Source organism: Micrasema longulum, unplaced genomic scaffold, assembly GCF_059751315.1.
Source record: "Micrasema longulum isolate JH-2025_06_02 unplaced genomic scaffold, ASM5975131v1 h1tg000831l, whole genome shotgun sequence".
Classification (NCBI taxonomy): Eukaryota; Metazoa; Arthropoda; class Insecta; order Trichoptera; family Brachycentridae; genus Micrasema; species Micrasema longulum.
This window is the reverse complement of record NW_028278023.1, coordinates 344,480-362,029: the sequence shown is the minus strand read 5'-3', so window position 1 is coordinate 362,029 and position 17,550 is coordinate 344,480. Positions and strand designations below refer to the sequence as shown.

Genomic DNA, 17,550 nt, shown 5'->3' with positions numbered 1-17,550 from the left:
TCTTGTGCTTATTCAACTTCCAGTCTCGGATCAATCTCCAAACAACGCGAATCCTTTTCTTCCTCCTTATTTCTTTATTTCTACCCATCCAGCCCGAAGCCCGACGCAACCCGAGGGTTCTACTGTGTTCTAGGAGCTACTCACACGGAGGGGTGACATCCTTACAAAGATCGATTCTACCTATTTCCATACATTAGATTTTTTTCATTTTGCGTTTAAATTGCGACATGGGTTTTTTGTTCAATTTTCAGTTACGTTCTAGTTTTACTTTAGATTCAGAATAGCTCTTTTATTTATTTATGCCAAATATTAATAAAACAATTCAATTAGAAAAAAATCTTGGTGGATTCGTAGTTATTTAATAAAATGAAAATTTGTCTAACAAACTGAGTGCATTTAAGTGACATCCAGTCATCATTATTTTTTTCATAAAAAAAAACTTAATATTAATACGATCACATTAATATTTATACGAATTTACGTTAGATATTTTAGTTCCAAAACAAGGAATATCATTTTAATTAGTCATTTTAAACAAGTTTAAAAAAGGATTAACACATAATTTTGTCACAAAAGTTATTAATATACAGTAAAACTCCATTTATCTGAACTGCAGTCATCCAGATTGCCAAATATTTATCATGATCATTCACTTTCTGCACCTAATGGTGCATAGGGCACTGGATTGGCACACCAATTGCAGTGTATCTTGTTAATTTTTGTTACATGAAGGTAAGATGATCAGACTCACGCTATAGGTACCAGTCCAAGGACTATGAAATATTTAAAGTGTAAAAACACCGTTTCAAATTATTGTTTCATATCAACCATGCCGGGACTCGAACCCGAGACCTCTTGCATGGTAGGGAAACGCACTGACCGAGGACGCTAAATATTCAGGAAATATAAAATAAAGGAGAAGTTTTTTATTTTCATTTAATTGTGCAATTAACTTTGCTGAACTTTTTTCATTTTTAAATGTAATTCCAATTCGCTGTATTATTTCAAAAGCAATAAAATCTGGCACTCATTAATCCGGATAATAGGAGTTTTACTGTATATATTAAAAATGTCTGAAAAAATGGCTGTTCTAACACCTATAATGATGAGTTTTTCTACTGACATTTTTTGGTGGAACTGCATTTTAACTATAATAATAAAAATACTTTATAGTTTTATTGCACTTTTATTTATAAATGTTTTACCAGTAACCGGGTTTTATCGTGACCGACACCAGTCTAACGATGTCGGTCATGACGAAGCCCGGTCACCGGTAAAAAAATTATAAATAAAAGTGGAATAAAACTATAAAGTATTTTTATTATTTTAACCTATAATGATTGATCGGCTGGGTAAACGCTTCTCTGCAAAACTTATAGGGCAAAGCTCTAAAATAAATATTAAAAAATACCACAGCTCAAATATTATGTTGACAATTGACAACATGGGCTTAGGGCACCCCTTCGCTAGTAGGGCGTTCTAGGGTCATCATTAGAGCAACAAGAGGGTTGAAACATGAGAAAAAAAACTAATTTATGAGTCTTGTACATTATTTTGTTCATATTTCTTTCAACTTACAGATTTCGTTGTTAAAAAATTTGGCTACAAATTTACTAGCTATAAAATCACATAAAAATAATGTGCCCACCATGTCCCGATCACAATGTTAACAGAGTAATCTTCGACTGTCTATAAAAAAATCTGTATTTGTGTATGAAAATGAGTATGTTAAGTATCTTCATAAATAACCTATAATTGGACATGTTGAAAAGATAAAAAATGTATGCATATTCTGCTTTTCATACAGAAAACTTAATTTTACTTTGTAGATAAAATTGAAGATAAATATTAACTTCCCATTGAAATCGAGGCCCAGGTTTCAGTGATTTTATTCTGTAACTAGTTCGTGTGGTACATTCATTCGTATCGTATGAGAGATAATAGGAGCGAAATACGGTTTTGGATGCGTACGATTGAGATGGACATATGCCGAACGAACGAACTTAAGAAACGAAACTGAGACATAAAAGCCTGCCGAACACAACTGCTCTTTTGATTTTACAAAAATATAGAAAATCACACCGTACATAAGTGCTTCAAATATTTAAAAATTAAGTTTTTTTTTTAATGAACATTTAAACGTAGTTATGCAGAAAACAGCCAGCCATAGAAAAGTGAAACGGAGATAATAGCACCTTTGTGAAAAGAGTGGATAATCGAATCTACACAAGAGTTGGAATATTTTTGACGTTGGCAAATGATAAACAATAAATACATTAGTTTTATTAGTAACAAGAATCTTACTATATATTTGGCCATTTTTTAAATGATTTTTACCGTTAGGTTATTCTAATGCTGTGGGTGTTTTCTGCAAATTGGGAAATGCCATTTTTGTGATCCAAACTATTTTTAGAAGGTGATTATTACAGTTTTTTGTATGAAAGCAGTCTGGCTGTTTTAGCAGAACACAGAATTGACTTTACTGCACCCGATAACACCAATATCTCGTTTTTTCAAAATTGTAGACTGGCTGCTTTATGCATAACTACGTTCATTTGTGAATGATTTCTGTTTTTTATTAACAGTTTTTCATGGAATTCAACTGTAATAATTATATTGATATTTTCATATGAATTAAAATATTTATTTGTCATGAACATAGAAAGTGCAAACTGCTTAAATAAATGAATAAATGTATGTGGACATATTATTTTTATTTATAACTTAAATTTAAATATAAGTTTTAAATAAAGTAGAATTATGTAAAAATATACTAGACAGGACAGGTGTAAAAAAGTATCTGGATAAACAAATCCGTATTTAAGTTTGTTAAGCTAGGGTTTCCTAGGAGAGCGGTTCCCGTATCTTAACGGCCGTAGTGAACGGTGATGCGGTGGGCAGCCGTCGTAACGGTGACTAGAGAGTGGTTTTATTTTTTAACGATGTTATCAACACCGTTTTCCTAGGAAACCACTCTCTAGTCACCGTTACGACGGCTGTCCACCGCATCACCGTTCACTACGGCCGTTAAGATACGGGCACCGCTCTCCTAGGAAACCCTAGCTTTAGTGAAAATTTTGGGCGGAAGTCCATGGTAATTCATTATAAAAACAAAAGAAGATTATAAGACACCATTAATCGTATTTTATTTCTGTAATAATAAAAAATATATAATATACAAAATTACATTAATTAACAATTGCTAAATACTTATAAAAAATATTAAAATACAAGCACTTAATAATTAGTGTCTGACCGAAACAAGATTTTAAGCTGAAACCGAAACCAAAAGCAAATTTTGGCTTCTGTTCTAGATTCGGCCGAAACAGATACATATTTAAATAAGTTTAAAGTCAATTCAAAGCGCCCCAAATAAGGCTTATTTATTGTTAAAGCATACGAGTTTATTAAAATACACAATAAAATAAAAGCATAAATTTAATGGTTCGTTGTTATGTTATAATTTTATTCTCTCAGACAGTTGGGCTGCTCTAAAAGCACTGAACTCTGTCGAGATAAATTCTAAATTAACCTTGGAATTCCTACGGGCGCTTAATAGTGTCGGTGAGTGTAAAGCTAGGGTTTCCTAGGACAGCGGTGCCCGTATCTTAACGGCCGTAGTGAACGGTGATGCGGTGGACAGCCATCGTAACAGTGACTAGAAAATGATTTTCTAGGAAAACGGTGTTAAATGGTGTTGATAACACCGTTTTCCTAGGAAACTACTCTCTAGTCCCCGTTACAACTGCTGTATACCGCATCACCGTTCACTACGGCCGTTAAGATACGGGCACCGCTGTCCTAGGAAACCCTAGCTTAACAGTGTGACATTAATTTGGGTACCTGGACACTCAAACATCGACGGTAACGAGGCAGCTGACGAATTGGCTAGGCTGGCAGCTGAGACAGCCCCACTGTGGGTTGCCCAAATGTGCTCCTCTTAACGAGCTTAGGTCATGGACCAGGAAGCAGAGCGTTATGCTCTGGCAAAAAGTACCTGGTCAGCATTATGCGAAGGACCTGATAAAAGGGTACTCGCAAAGGTTTGCCTTCGACCTAATAAAGCTCAGCCGAAATCAAGTGAGAGTTATCACTAGAGCCCGCCCAGGGCACTGCAGATTAAACAAACACCTTGCTAGATCATTCTAGGTTCATACCTTTCCAAAACTTCTAGATGTAGGTTCTGCAGTGCAGATGACGAAACACCTGTACATATTTTTATTTTTTTAAATATAAATTTAATATATTATAAGATATCCTATCTTTCCTGCAGTCTGCTTCAAGATTATGGCGTTGTAAACTGAAAAATGGGCACTGAAATGACAGATGTTCGATACCCTGTGAAGAAATATCATCGCATGGATAATTGTCATAATTCCTTAATTTAAATCTATATAGGTAACTTCTCATAGCTCCGTGTCCGGTAAAAATTTGAGTAGTTTCAAAAGTAATTTGTTGATGACGATGGAAGTTTGCTGCATCAGCCAGCGTTGGGAAAATCATTTTAGTGATTTTACCTGTAGAAGAAGCGCGGTAATGATCCTCTCAATGCTGCTGCGTATTTTGTTTTATACGAAACTCTGAGAAAAAAGGTGCCGTTCTTTTACAGGTTGCACTTATACACATTATATGTGAATGTGATGCTTTACATCATAAAAGGAGCCTCACACTCAGGGGGCCACTGGTTAAACCTGAGGATATTAAAGAGCTCGCCCCTACCTTATAGTCCGATACTTTACGGATCTGGGCTTGGACGGGCAAAATGTAAACTCTCGCCTTCCAGACAGTAACCAGGCTTTTTGTGGACCTGGACTTGGATGGGGAGTTTTAGCAAAGTGTTAACTCTCGCCTTCCACACAGTAGCCAGGCCCTTTATAGACCTGGGCTTGGGAGGCAAAAACTATTCACGGGGATCCGTCACAATAGATCTTCACAGATCGCAGTGACCTCAGGAGCTTGAATAGCACTGACCCCCAGCTCTAAAAATAAGAATATGTTATGACTTATAAACTGTGTAATTGATAACAATAAAAGGTATAAAAAATCAATCGGCAACTTGACTATACTTTGATTCACGAAATCTAGCGGCTGATAAGCCTTCAATAATAACATTCCTTACTGGGCCCCGATTAAAATGGGAAGTTAACAGAGTTGTTGGTCTTCGACTGCCTATAAAATAAAACCGATATTTGTGTACAAAAATGAGTATATTTGCATGAAAATTTTAAGTATCTACGTCGGTAACATGTTTAGAAGAAAAAAATTAATGCATTTTTTAAAAAAAAGAAATATTTGCGTTCTTATGATTTACCCAAATATTTAATTTTAAGGGCCATTCTCAACGAGTTGTAAATAACTCACTATTAGAAAATAAAATCAAGTTGGGGTAGAGTGGGATTCGAACGACGGACCTTTGGTCCGTGAGTCCGAGACACTAGCCACGGGACCACAACCCGACCCCCATATTCTGCTTTTCATACAGAAAACTTAATTTTACTTTGTAGATAAAATTAAAGATAACATCCCATTATATTTGAGAAACCCACTAGTCAGGTTTTTAGCGGATGTGACTTTGACTTAAAACGCACTTCATTCCATATAAATATTAATAATAAACAAATAACAAATACACTTAGTTGATTATAAATTTGTATAAACCACTTTATTTTTTTAAATTACACTTCGACCGGTTTCGAGGTTACTACCTCATCGTCAGGAATTCAACTAACTTATAATTACACGCGTTGCTATTTATATAATAAAATATTGTTTGAAAGAGACAGAAAATTGAAAGAAAGAGAGAGAAAAAGATAAAATAAATCATAACGGGAATAGTTTTAAAAGAGGTAGTAACCTCGAAACCGGTCGAAGTGTAATTTTTAAAAAATAAAGTGGTTTATACAAATTTATAAACAAATAAGTGTAAAATGTCATACCACAAAGTGAAAAATGTTTTTGATAACAATAATAAATAACAAATAAGCTACGTTTTTATTTGAGTTAGAGATTTAAACATTTCATTCAATAATTTATAAAAAACGGTTTTTCTGACTGACAGCTTGAAAAGCTTAGACTGACCGACGACTAATGGGGTTTCTCTAATGACTGATTCAATTATGTATGTAGTTTGACTATATTCTTTAGGCTTACAAGGACAAAAAGCCATTTGTAATTCTCAGAACCAGACGACTATGGTTGTGAATTCTACTATAACAACCAACAATCGGTATAATATATGACAGCGAATTGCCAAAATATTATGCCTTGTTCTTAAATTTTTTACCCTTCCAAACTTACTTTAATTCCTATGCAATAAATTATGGTCTCCCAGTAAGTATAAGTTGTAACAATAATTTGTCTTTTAGCAATACTCCTATATTATAAATAAATAATTCATTTTATAGTTTCGAGCAAAAGGTATCGCGTATATATTTTTTGCACATTCTGATTCTAATTAAAATCTTAGCAACAAATTTACGATTGACACTTTCGAGATTCCGTTTTAACCGAAAAAATGCGTATTATTTACGCATAAAATTATCATTTCAATAAATAGTTTCTAGTGTCATCACTCATCATGTTAATAGTCTAAATTTAAAATCTAAATGGATAATTGATTTAAATGTCTTAATTTTATGACAAATTAAACTTTTCGGAACGTGTTCCCGGTGAGAAATATTTAAAGAATTTTAAAGATTTTTTATAAATCTAAAGCACTGCCTAAATTATTACCAAAACGTTTTCTTTGATATTGTGTTATGGATACTGATTAAAATACATTTTTCCCCTAAAACTTCGCTTTTACATGAAAGATTATTGTACACATTCAAATGAATAGATCGTAATAAATAACGCCGCCTCTGAAGTGGCTGTCAAGACGAAATAAAATCTTCACATATCACATGGTAATATGTCCCTTGTGTCAATTAGTATTAGAGGTTGTACTGGGTTGTAGCGAGTTAGGCGGTTGGGCCTAGTGGCAGCGAGCAACGTTGCCGCGTCTATCGCGATGGCCGCTCCGCGTGGCGCGCTGTTTGTTCGTAGCCCGCCAACCTCAGTGTTGCTCGCTCGCTCGCTCAGTAAGCACGCGTGTCGCGAGCTCACGCCGGAACAGGAGAGCATAACATCATACACGGATGTGACGCCATGTGTGTGTGCCGCGGTCGAAATACGTACCAGTGTTTTGTTTCTCTGTGTCGGAGTGCGATACACGCACGGAGTACCTCGCTGTTTCGGCGATCTGAATACTAGTAACTCATCTTGCGTGTGCTGTTGTACGGACTTTGATGTCGTTTGATTAGTTCGTACCGAGTTTAATATATAATATACATACAGTGTGACGAGTGCTAATAACTGAGTGCACGACTAATTTGATAGTTTGTGGTAGTGAGTGTTTGAGTTGATTCTGTGTTATTATTGTGTTTGTCGAGATCCTTGGAGCGTCCTGCGCCCCGGGGTAGTGGATGTTTCTCTCCTCTTGTGCGTTTCGTTATCTCGGAAGTACGAAAAGTGTTGGTGTAGTTGTGGCGCCCTTGCGTCCTTGTGTGGCCGTGTTTGTGTGAAAAAAGATCCCAACTCGTAAGGATTTCAGTGCACGTGCTCTGGAATCGTTTTACTCTTCACCCAGCTGCCACCCTGATACTTCTAGTTATAAAAGGTAAACCCCAACTTTATTTTTACAAAGTACAGCACACACACCTACCCTCGCCGCCACATTCTTTGTTTACTAAAAATATGTACCAACCACCTTTTCATAATATTGTTTTTTTTTGTTCAATTATTCATTTTATATTCAGCTTTAAGAAGCTATAACATACATGTATTTGAATTTTAGTTTACAATTCACTAGTACTTATGATCATTATTAATTTTACTAACGTGTTCTTGTAATTGAATAGTTGACTGCAACAAATGACCGATTATTAATTTGCTATCTTATTGAGCGATCATTCGACATCTTTTCAACATCATCATTTTTTGTAGACGATCAAAACTCCAGTGGCGTGTAAACACGACATTTAAATGATTTAAATTGAATGCAAAAAACCCAAAACTTCTCTTAATTTATAGAAATCTGGGCATTTACAGGGCTTATGACCTGCCATTGGCTGGTTAAGGTAGCCACTTTACGCACTGCGTTACTTTCACCATTCTGCCTATGTTCAGGTTGTTTAGATTGACATATAATTTCAGCAGTGATAAGAAAGTAAACACTTCACAAGTAGTTGACAGGTAATGGATGACTCCTATACTTCAATACTCCCTTTTCAGAAAGGTTCTTCATTTCCGTAAAAAATATGCCCTTACCAGTAGGTTTATTCTGTCACAATTCCGTTTTGAAAGTGCATTCGTTCGTCATATATCTATCTCACTCTTACACAACCCTAATTGTATTTCGCTCTCATTCCCTCTCATACGATACGAATGCATTTACGAAACAAATTAGTTACAAAATAAGGCCACATGGCAACGATTACAAACTATATTTATCGGTACATACCTTACTTAAATTAATAACAGGTTACTGACAAACATACTTTAAATTTACATATTATCCTCCACGAATATTGATTTTACTCTATACCGTCTCGATATGTACCGATGATATAGCGTTTGTAATCGCGGCCTAGAAATTCAATATGTTTGTCGGTCAGGTGCTCTCTCTAGTAAAATTATTACTAATTAGCAAAAGCATCCATCTATCCGAAAAGTTACAACATCTTTACCTACCTACGTACAATTCGTGATAATTCAACACAAAATTTTATGCAAATTAAACATTATCACTCTTTTTTTAATAAAATAATAACTGTGCGTAATAATTCTTTGATTATTTTTAAATATTTACGAGTACATGAAAATAACATTTTTATATGTATTAATTTAATTTGTAATATATTTTCTTTACTAACTTTGTGGAAATCTGTTATTAGTTCTGAGTTTACACACTATATCTGTTTGTTTACTACAAATATGTATGTAGAACTGTTGATTTCCAAATAAAATAATACTATGTTATAAAACATACTTGCTCAGGCTAGGTAAAATCGGAATATTTTTTACATAAACAACTTTTGATATAATGTTTGTTATCCTTGTCTCAAGTACATATTACTTAGGTATATAGTATGAGCCTAGATACGCTAACTTTGTTGGTCACATAAAACTTTCTCCATGACCAATATTATACAAAGTTAGCATCCTCCACAATGGCGAAGAATTAGAATATTTTTCACACTGGTTGAAGTAATAAATATGCATATTTATAAGTCCCAGTCACAGCTGAAGACGTATGCGTTTAAATGAAGTTACAACTTAAGGTTTTTAAATTTCAAATGATGCATTTTTTTCTTTAAAAAATTATATGCTTGTACATAATACTTATGAAAATATTCTTAATGTGTTGGAATGGCGAAGTTTAGTGTTTGTTTTTATTTGTAATAGACTATAAAACTAAGTAATTTGGAACAAATATTTTAATGTATCAGCGCTATGATTTTTTAAAGTTTTCTGATTTTGAAATAATTTTACCTGTGACGTCACAAGTTCTCTACGGTGAGTTGATTGGTGGGTTAGCTTCCCGGTAACGGGAAATGCATCGCGACACTCTGCCATTGGTTGACTTCGGAGAACTAGTGACGTCGTTTAAGGTAGAAATTTTTTATAATTTTTTTCATACATTTTCGAGTAACTTCGCCGTACAATTATGTTATTGTTCTAATTTGTACCGTGCGTAAGAAAACATTTTTTATATCCGTTTTCTCGTTGTACTGAACATCCTCATTAAAACATAAGTATGTATAGTAGAAATTGAATTTGGATGATGATACTTACCGGTTTACTAACTAAGTTTAAATGAGTCACATTTAGTGTGCTAACATGCATCTATCTATTGATATTTTTATTGACATGCTTTATGTCGGAATTTAGATTCTTTGTATCTTTGTGGGCGATGAAATGAGGGATGAAAGATATAGAACGACAGGATCGCATGCTTATCAAGGAGAGGTATTTTAATACAAAAGTTCACCCGAACATTACGCAACCTTTTTATGTTCACACAAAGGCAGAATTAACACGCTACGTGTATGAATAATTAACTTCAAAGCCTCTCGGCACATCGCGCACACACATATAACTGCTCGAATAGAGCGTGCTTACGTACCATTATAATAATACCTGTTCGTTTAATAGCAGCAGACGAGGTGCTCATACCCCTCTCATTTTCTGTGCTCCTAATAGGCGATACTACTACATCTTCTCATCTCCTTGTATCATGTCTTTCATCGCAACTTTGGTGTCGCATTTAATTACCTCGTTTTATCACGTAATAAATATTATACAAAAACGAAATAAGCGTTTTTTTACGCTATCCCGTAATATTTTGATGAAGCCATCAGATTTACGGCCGAGTAATTAGAAATCTTTGCTGTTACCGTCAGCGTTATAATGGCGGAACTTTGGAATATTCGTTCTTCGTACTTTTTCATTACTTTTTTAGTGTCTGTAAATTTATTCAGGGCAAAGCTGGACGATACATAGGTATACTGACAAGGTCCTTTTTTCTTCACCCAGACGGCCGACATATTTTAGTCATATAAAATAACCAAGGACAAAGAAGTTTAGCTTCAACCTTTTAAAGGACATATTTTTTGACGATTTACGTCTTGCGAACCTAAAAAAAAATTTATTTTTTAAGATAATACACCTACTGAAAGAGCTGAGTGGAAGACTGATCTACCATCTTACGTTATTACGATACTCTTGTGACAAGACTTATTATAAATACGAAATATTAGAAAAATTAACTAAAAACTTTGTTCTGGGTGTCCTTAAAAGATTAAACAGAATATTAGATATTCGAATGCCAAAATAAACCAATGACTAAAGATAGTGTATTTTTTATTGCATTTTAATGATCCATACTTACGTATATTGTATGAACTAACAGTTATGTAGCATGGTGTGTAAATAATGTTAAAAATGGTAAGCCACAAAATACAATAAAGTTTTTATATTAGAATTTTGTTTCAGTTACACAAAGGTTTCTATAATTTAATTTCAAATAGTAATCAATATAAATATTAGCATTGTTAGAAAAGGGCTCTCAAAAAATTCGGAAAGCGTGCCACTCGCTTTCATTACCTTTTGATAATATTTTGAGTATGTCCAATTGTTTGTCGACGATTAGGCCGGCAGTCTCTTTCTTTTCTTAAGCCCGATGTAGTTTATTTAATGCCGTGCACTGTACAATGTACATGTATTGATTGTACCTCGGTAAAATAAAGTAAAACAAGCCTGCATCTGGTTGGGCTCGTTCTCTGTTCTCGCACCAAATTGGGGGAACACGAAGCTTACTAGATGTTATTTCGATTCACCGCCTATCTGTTTATTATGTAGGTATAGGTAATACGGTCGTACACGAACGCACGAGCAGATGTGCAGTATGTGAACTTCACAGATAATGAATGTGATACTTAGAGCAATATAATGTGGTGTCAAATGCAATTTATAACATTCTATTTTACTTTAAATGCCTATTTGTTACTCCTTATGTATAATTGATAATCTATATATCTCGTCAATTCTTCCACCCGAATGCCTGAAAAAAAACTATTTCTGTACTTCTTAATGGATCAGGTGGATTTATCGACAATATTTTGAATTGTGAATGGATTAGGTTGAAACCAATTACTAGTAAGATTAAGCTACATTTTAACTTCATTTTGGTAGTTTTCTATCACTAAAGTTATTAATATATCCGGGTGTCGCGGTAAAATACCGAGTAAAACGTGACTTGAAACTTGAATTAAGAGATTTTTCATATTTAAACACCTTGTCCAATCAATTAGTGTAGGTATACAACTGCTACTGGCAAGTTTATTGTTAGGAATTAATGCCTTAAATTAACAACTGAAGAATGCTTAATGTCATCATGTAAATGGCATTTACGTTTAGTACTTACTTATTTCGACTTTACGTAGTTATTGTGACACAATAAAGATATAACACCCCCTTATATTGTACATGTTCGTTGAGTTTATTCAAAAGTCCTTAAAACATGAGATAAAAAATAATATATTCAGGCGCATGGATAGTTTGTTGACAAACCATTTATTAAACAACTACGCGGCGGTAAGTCGATCAGTTCTACGCCTCCGGTTACTCTAATAACACACGATCTGAACAGATCTGTCGACATCGAGGAATTTGCCTTTTATATATAAGTATACAATATACATGTATAAAAGGAATCGTATGATTAAGTATAGGTAAATAGTATCATACTTCAAATCCAGAATGCAAACCAAAATGTTTGTAATAAAATAAATACAAAACAACTTTTTTTTATCCATCGGTTTCAAAGCTAATAAGTTAAATATACCCTGATGAAAAAGCTTGTGTAGCTTTAAAACCGGTCGGTAAAAAAAAAAAAAATGTAAAGAATTACCACAAAGTTGTTCGAATATAAATTTAAAAAAATGTTTGTATTAATAAAGCTATATCCGAAGAACCTATGCACTTGGTTTCTAATTATTTCATTAATTTTCCAATTTATTTGAGGTAAACGCCTAGCCTTGCTAATTATAAATGATAACTTGTTTCGCGCATGTATAAGTAATTGTTGCTAGAGCTATTAATAATGCCGATAATTTATTATGTACTACGCCGAGATCCGTACATTTCGTAAGGCTGAGATAATAAGCATTATCGACAAAATCGAGAAAGGAGTTCTGCGTCGATTTGGACATGTGTTGACGCAGAAAACGAGGAAGACCGAGAAAGACATGGACATGTCAAAAATCGGAATAATTGGCGCGCGTGCAGACAGTGATATGGCGTGATAGTTTGTTTGTTATGTAAATAGTATTTACTATTTTCGAAGCAATTTTAAATCTGTCAGTATCAATTATAAATAGTGATAAAAATGCCAACTCTTTTATTCTACATTTTTATAGATTTCTTGATCAAATTTATGAGTACATAAAATTATATACATTATTATTTATCATTGAATTTTGAAAACCTTGCAATTTTGAAGTAAGATTATTAATCTCATTAATAATAAAAATTATCATGGTGTAAAATATTTTATTCCATAAAAAAAAGTCATTAAAGATTCCATCGACCACCATGGTTATTAATGGATTTTTATAGTAATGATTACAATTATAATAATTGTTTATAATTATTGTATACAGTTAATACAAAAATAGAACAAAATATGTAGTTCCAAAGCAATTTATATGTCGTATATACGTTTCTCACAATATATAATATATAACATTAAAATGAGAAGTAACAATTCAAAAGCTTCACTTATTTATGACTTGATTTATTAAGTTCTCTCTTGTGGATCTTTTTAATGCTGCTGTGTTACTAATTAAATCCTAATTATATCCCCAGGTAGTCTTCCGAAGATAGCAACTGGTAGTGATCGTTCGCCATATAATCATTAAGTTTTAAAATGATAAATTTTGCGTTTTCAATTTGCCTTGAGCTATAAAAGTTTCGTATTCAAATCTTGCCATATTTACTTACATGCGTTGAATCGTATCCACACGTACGTGGGTACTAAATTCTATGAGTTTTTTAGGTTAATCTGTAAGTACTCAATTGACATTGGAGTGTTTTGTGCTTAATTAATTTAGTTCATGTTCATAATACTTAAAGACCTAATATAAAAATATGTACGTAACATATAGTATAAATTTTTTGTGGCATTAAGGCTGTAGTCTGGTTAAACGAACGCAAAATTAGAAAATCATACGATGTTGTCATTTTAAAACGAATGTTTTTTGAAATTGCGTAATAATAAAAAGAATAAAAACATAAATTACATAAAAACAATATTTTTTAAAGGTATTTCTGTTAAAAATGTGCTTAAAAAATTTATGTAACTAAAATATAATTACTTTTAGACCGGCAGATTACGCCATTTCATATTTAGAGTGAACTTAGGTATCTGAGATCTCAATAAAGACTAAGTATTTAACTAAAATTTGTTGTAATAATTTAAAGATAATAAATTGAACATGAAAGTGGCCGAAGCCAAATTTTATTTATTTTTTATTTTGAAAAGAAATTCAAGCATTTTAAATCACATACATTTTTTTGACATTTTTCTTTATTTCTACTTAAAATTATGCCTTCGGTAATACTTAAATACCAGGATTACCGAAAACGATTAGGGCTGGTCTGAAGGTCATAAAAAAGTCAATAAGAAATTGTTTTAAATTGAATATTACAACCAGAATTATCTTCTATTTTCAAAAAAAAAAAAACAATTCTATAAAAAAAGGTTTCAACTAAAGTATTTCAATATTTTGTATTTATTTTAAATATTACCAAAGGCATAATTTTAAGTAGAATAAAAGAAAAATGTCACAAAAATGTATTTGATTCAAAATGCTTGTAATTTCTTTTCAAAAACAAAAAAATAAAATTTGGCCGCGACCACTTTCATGTTAATAAAATATTGTTTTTATCTAACTTATGTTTTTTAGTTTTTTATTATTGTGCGATTTAAAAAAAACATTCGTTTTATAAAGGCAAAATCGTATGATTTCCTAATTTTGCGTTCGTTTTACCAGACTACAGCCTTAACGCAAATATGAGACCTTTTACATGTCACTAAAATTGAGAAAGTGAATTAATTTTGCAGTTCCACTCTATAGGGTCTACGGAAGGCTGGATGAGGAGATGCAAGTTAGGAAAAATTTAACAATGTTTTGATTATGTCCAAATGCTTGCATACTGCCTGGATTTTCTCCCTAAGGAGTTGTTCATATTTAAATTTGTTGCATCAGTGAGGGAAAACATTTTTGTGAAGGGAATATGGTACTCTAGGCATCCTAACTAAGTCTAAACTAAAGTCTAACTACCAAATTTCCTCAACTCTTCCATCTGTTGTCTTTATGAAGTAACAGAGCTAAAACCTTTATCATGTGGGTGTGATTCATCCGGCTGAACCAATTCACCTACTAGGCAACGCATGTAAACAGTTTTCCAATTTTTATACTACTTCTTTTACCAGGTAGTTCGACAATGTTTCGAGTATGTCCAAATGCTTGCAGACTGGCAGAATGGTGAATGTTACACAGTGTGTAAAGTGGCCACTTAAACCAGCCAATGACAGGTCATAAACCTTGTAAATGCCTAGACTACCATATTCCCATTTCAATCATAAAATTGGTTATGTCGTATAATTCGTAACATGCAACTTATAAAAATTGCCATTAACATTGTGGAAATAGCAAATGTGAAAAGAAGCATGACGTGAGTTGTACCGCTTTAAATATTTTATTAAATTTACGTATTCAAAGTTAATTATAAGATATCACCCAAATTTGTATGTCAAGAAATAAAATCAGTAAGAAACTTTAAATGCCTCCCCTGCTCAATCAGTGAATATGCTAATCTGTCTTCTCGCCCATACTAATCATTGTGGTTTCGGATGTGACAGGGTGTAAAGAACACCTGTATACAGATTTTTATTTATTTATATTTATTGGGGATATCAACAGTAATACATGTAACAAAAATGTAACAAATAAAATATACAGAGAATAAAACCAATGACAGATATCCACAGAAATACATTAAATACACGTACAATACAATACACGCAACTTAGAATATGCATCACAAATATGGAATCCTATGTACAATGTGCAGATATCACGCATTGAAAATATTCAAAAAAAAATCGTAAAGTTCATGTGTTTCCGGTTGAAACTTGAGTTTAAATCTGACCAGTATATTCATATATGTAAAAAACATCACCTACTGCCTCTGCAAAAACGTCGTGAAATAGCGGATATAATTTATTTACTTAAAATTGCCTCTGGTTCAATTGACTGTCCTGAACTACTTTGCAAACTTTCTATCAATGTTCCTTCCAAAGTTTAAAGAAATAACCCTCTTCTTCACATACCTCTTGTTTCATCTAATTATAGGCAAAATTCATATTTATGGCGAACTTTTAATAATTTTAATGTAATAAATAAATCATTTAACATATATTTATTTGAAAATAATCTTAATAACGTGCGGCGTTTGCTTTCGAAATAACTCGTAGTATTTTTTTATTTTCTTTTAAATTTACATTTAATTACTATTCATTTTATGTTCGAGAATCTTTTTTAACTTACTGTGATGCTACTTGTTAAAACCTGTAATTGGCTTTTTTGTTATTTGTTTTGTTATATAAATATGAGATAATTATAGCTGTTGTTTATCCAAATAAATAAAATAAAATACATACTAGAGTGTTTGTGTGAGTTTAAGTGAGTGAGAGGGTGGGTGAGTGGGTGTTATATTGGAATGAGGGTGGACATGTGTGTAAATATTGCACAAGTGTCAAGTGTCGAAAATATAAATATATATAAAATATTAAGAATTAGAGATAAAATAAGACTTTATTATTGAAACTAAGTATAAGACAAAAAAGTATGTTTTAAGACGAGCATTTTAAATGTTATTTTTTTACAATCAAATGGATCAATAAGATGAACATAGCGTTCATAATTGAGGCACTGATGCAGTAATTATCAGTTTCGGATTTATATAAAATAATATTAGTGGCTGACTTTCGTTAAGTTAACATATCGGATAAATCTCCATATTTCAAGATCTCAGTAGGTATGCTCATCACATAATTTTACGGCATAATAAAATTGTTAAATGAATGTTTCATCAATTCCCCATAAAATATTCCTCCTGTCGTAAAATTATTATTTGTCCGCGTTATTATGCGAAGATGCCACACCAAAAAGCTATAAAAATAATTATTAAAATTCGATTTTATACGTCTTGTTTTCAATTTCATTTTACGATGTGTCATAAAATATTTTAATTAATTCTTAATTTTTAATGTCCATCTATTTTTTGGAATATATTAAAGTTAAATTTATCAATCTCCAATATTTTCTAAATCGCACCGTACCCGTTTAGAAACATAATGTGGATATAAAAAGTACTAATAAGTGTGTATGTCATTTTATTTCTTTCTTTATAATGTTTTGTTTTCTTGCGCCGGCAATATCTCTGAGGAACTAATTTAAACATTGTACCTTTTGATGATTTATTATTGTTTTTTCAAATTTTTTTTATTGATAACAAAAAGAAAAAATACCAAACTAAAATAAAGAGAAACATTGTGTAATCTAATGATAAATTAAACATACCTTTAAAAAAGAAAAGTCAAAGGTAACAGATAATCCTCAATGTGATATTTTAATTTGAATGGAAAAAACATGGTTCTATAACGGATTTTTGGTTATCATACATCGGTTAACATATTTATGCTAACCAAAATTATTTTTTCACCAAATGAAATGTTTAAAAAAAAGTTTATATACATATAAAATGTATACAAGTGTTCATTAAACCCTGTCACATCCGAAACCACGATGATCAGTATAAGCAAGAAGACATATTGGCGCATTAAAATATTTTTTTAGAACGAATAAATTTAAAAAAAAAAAATATCAAAAAAAGCAAATGGTTGATTACTTCTGCAGGGAGAAACGGGGATGGGGAATCTGA

The 17,550-nt window shown here is 32.4% G+C and overlaps 1 protein-coding gene across 1 annotated transcript in view; it reads left to right on the top strand.

The window, feature by feature from the left end:
- Window positions 1–7,056: 7,056 nt before the first annotated feature.
- LOC148278736 (uncharacterized) overlaps window positions 7,057–17,550 on the top strand; it is a 280,311-nt gene continuing 269,817 nt past the window's right edge. The window contains exon 1 of the mRNA XM_088230928.1: window positions 7,057–7,657. The gene's annotated coding sequence lies outside the window, so the exon portion shown is untranslated. The remainder of the gene's footprint in view (window positions 7,658–17,550) is intronic.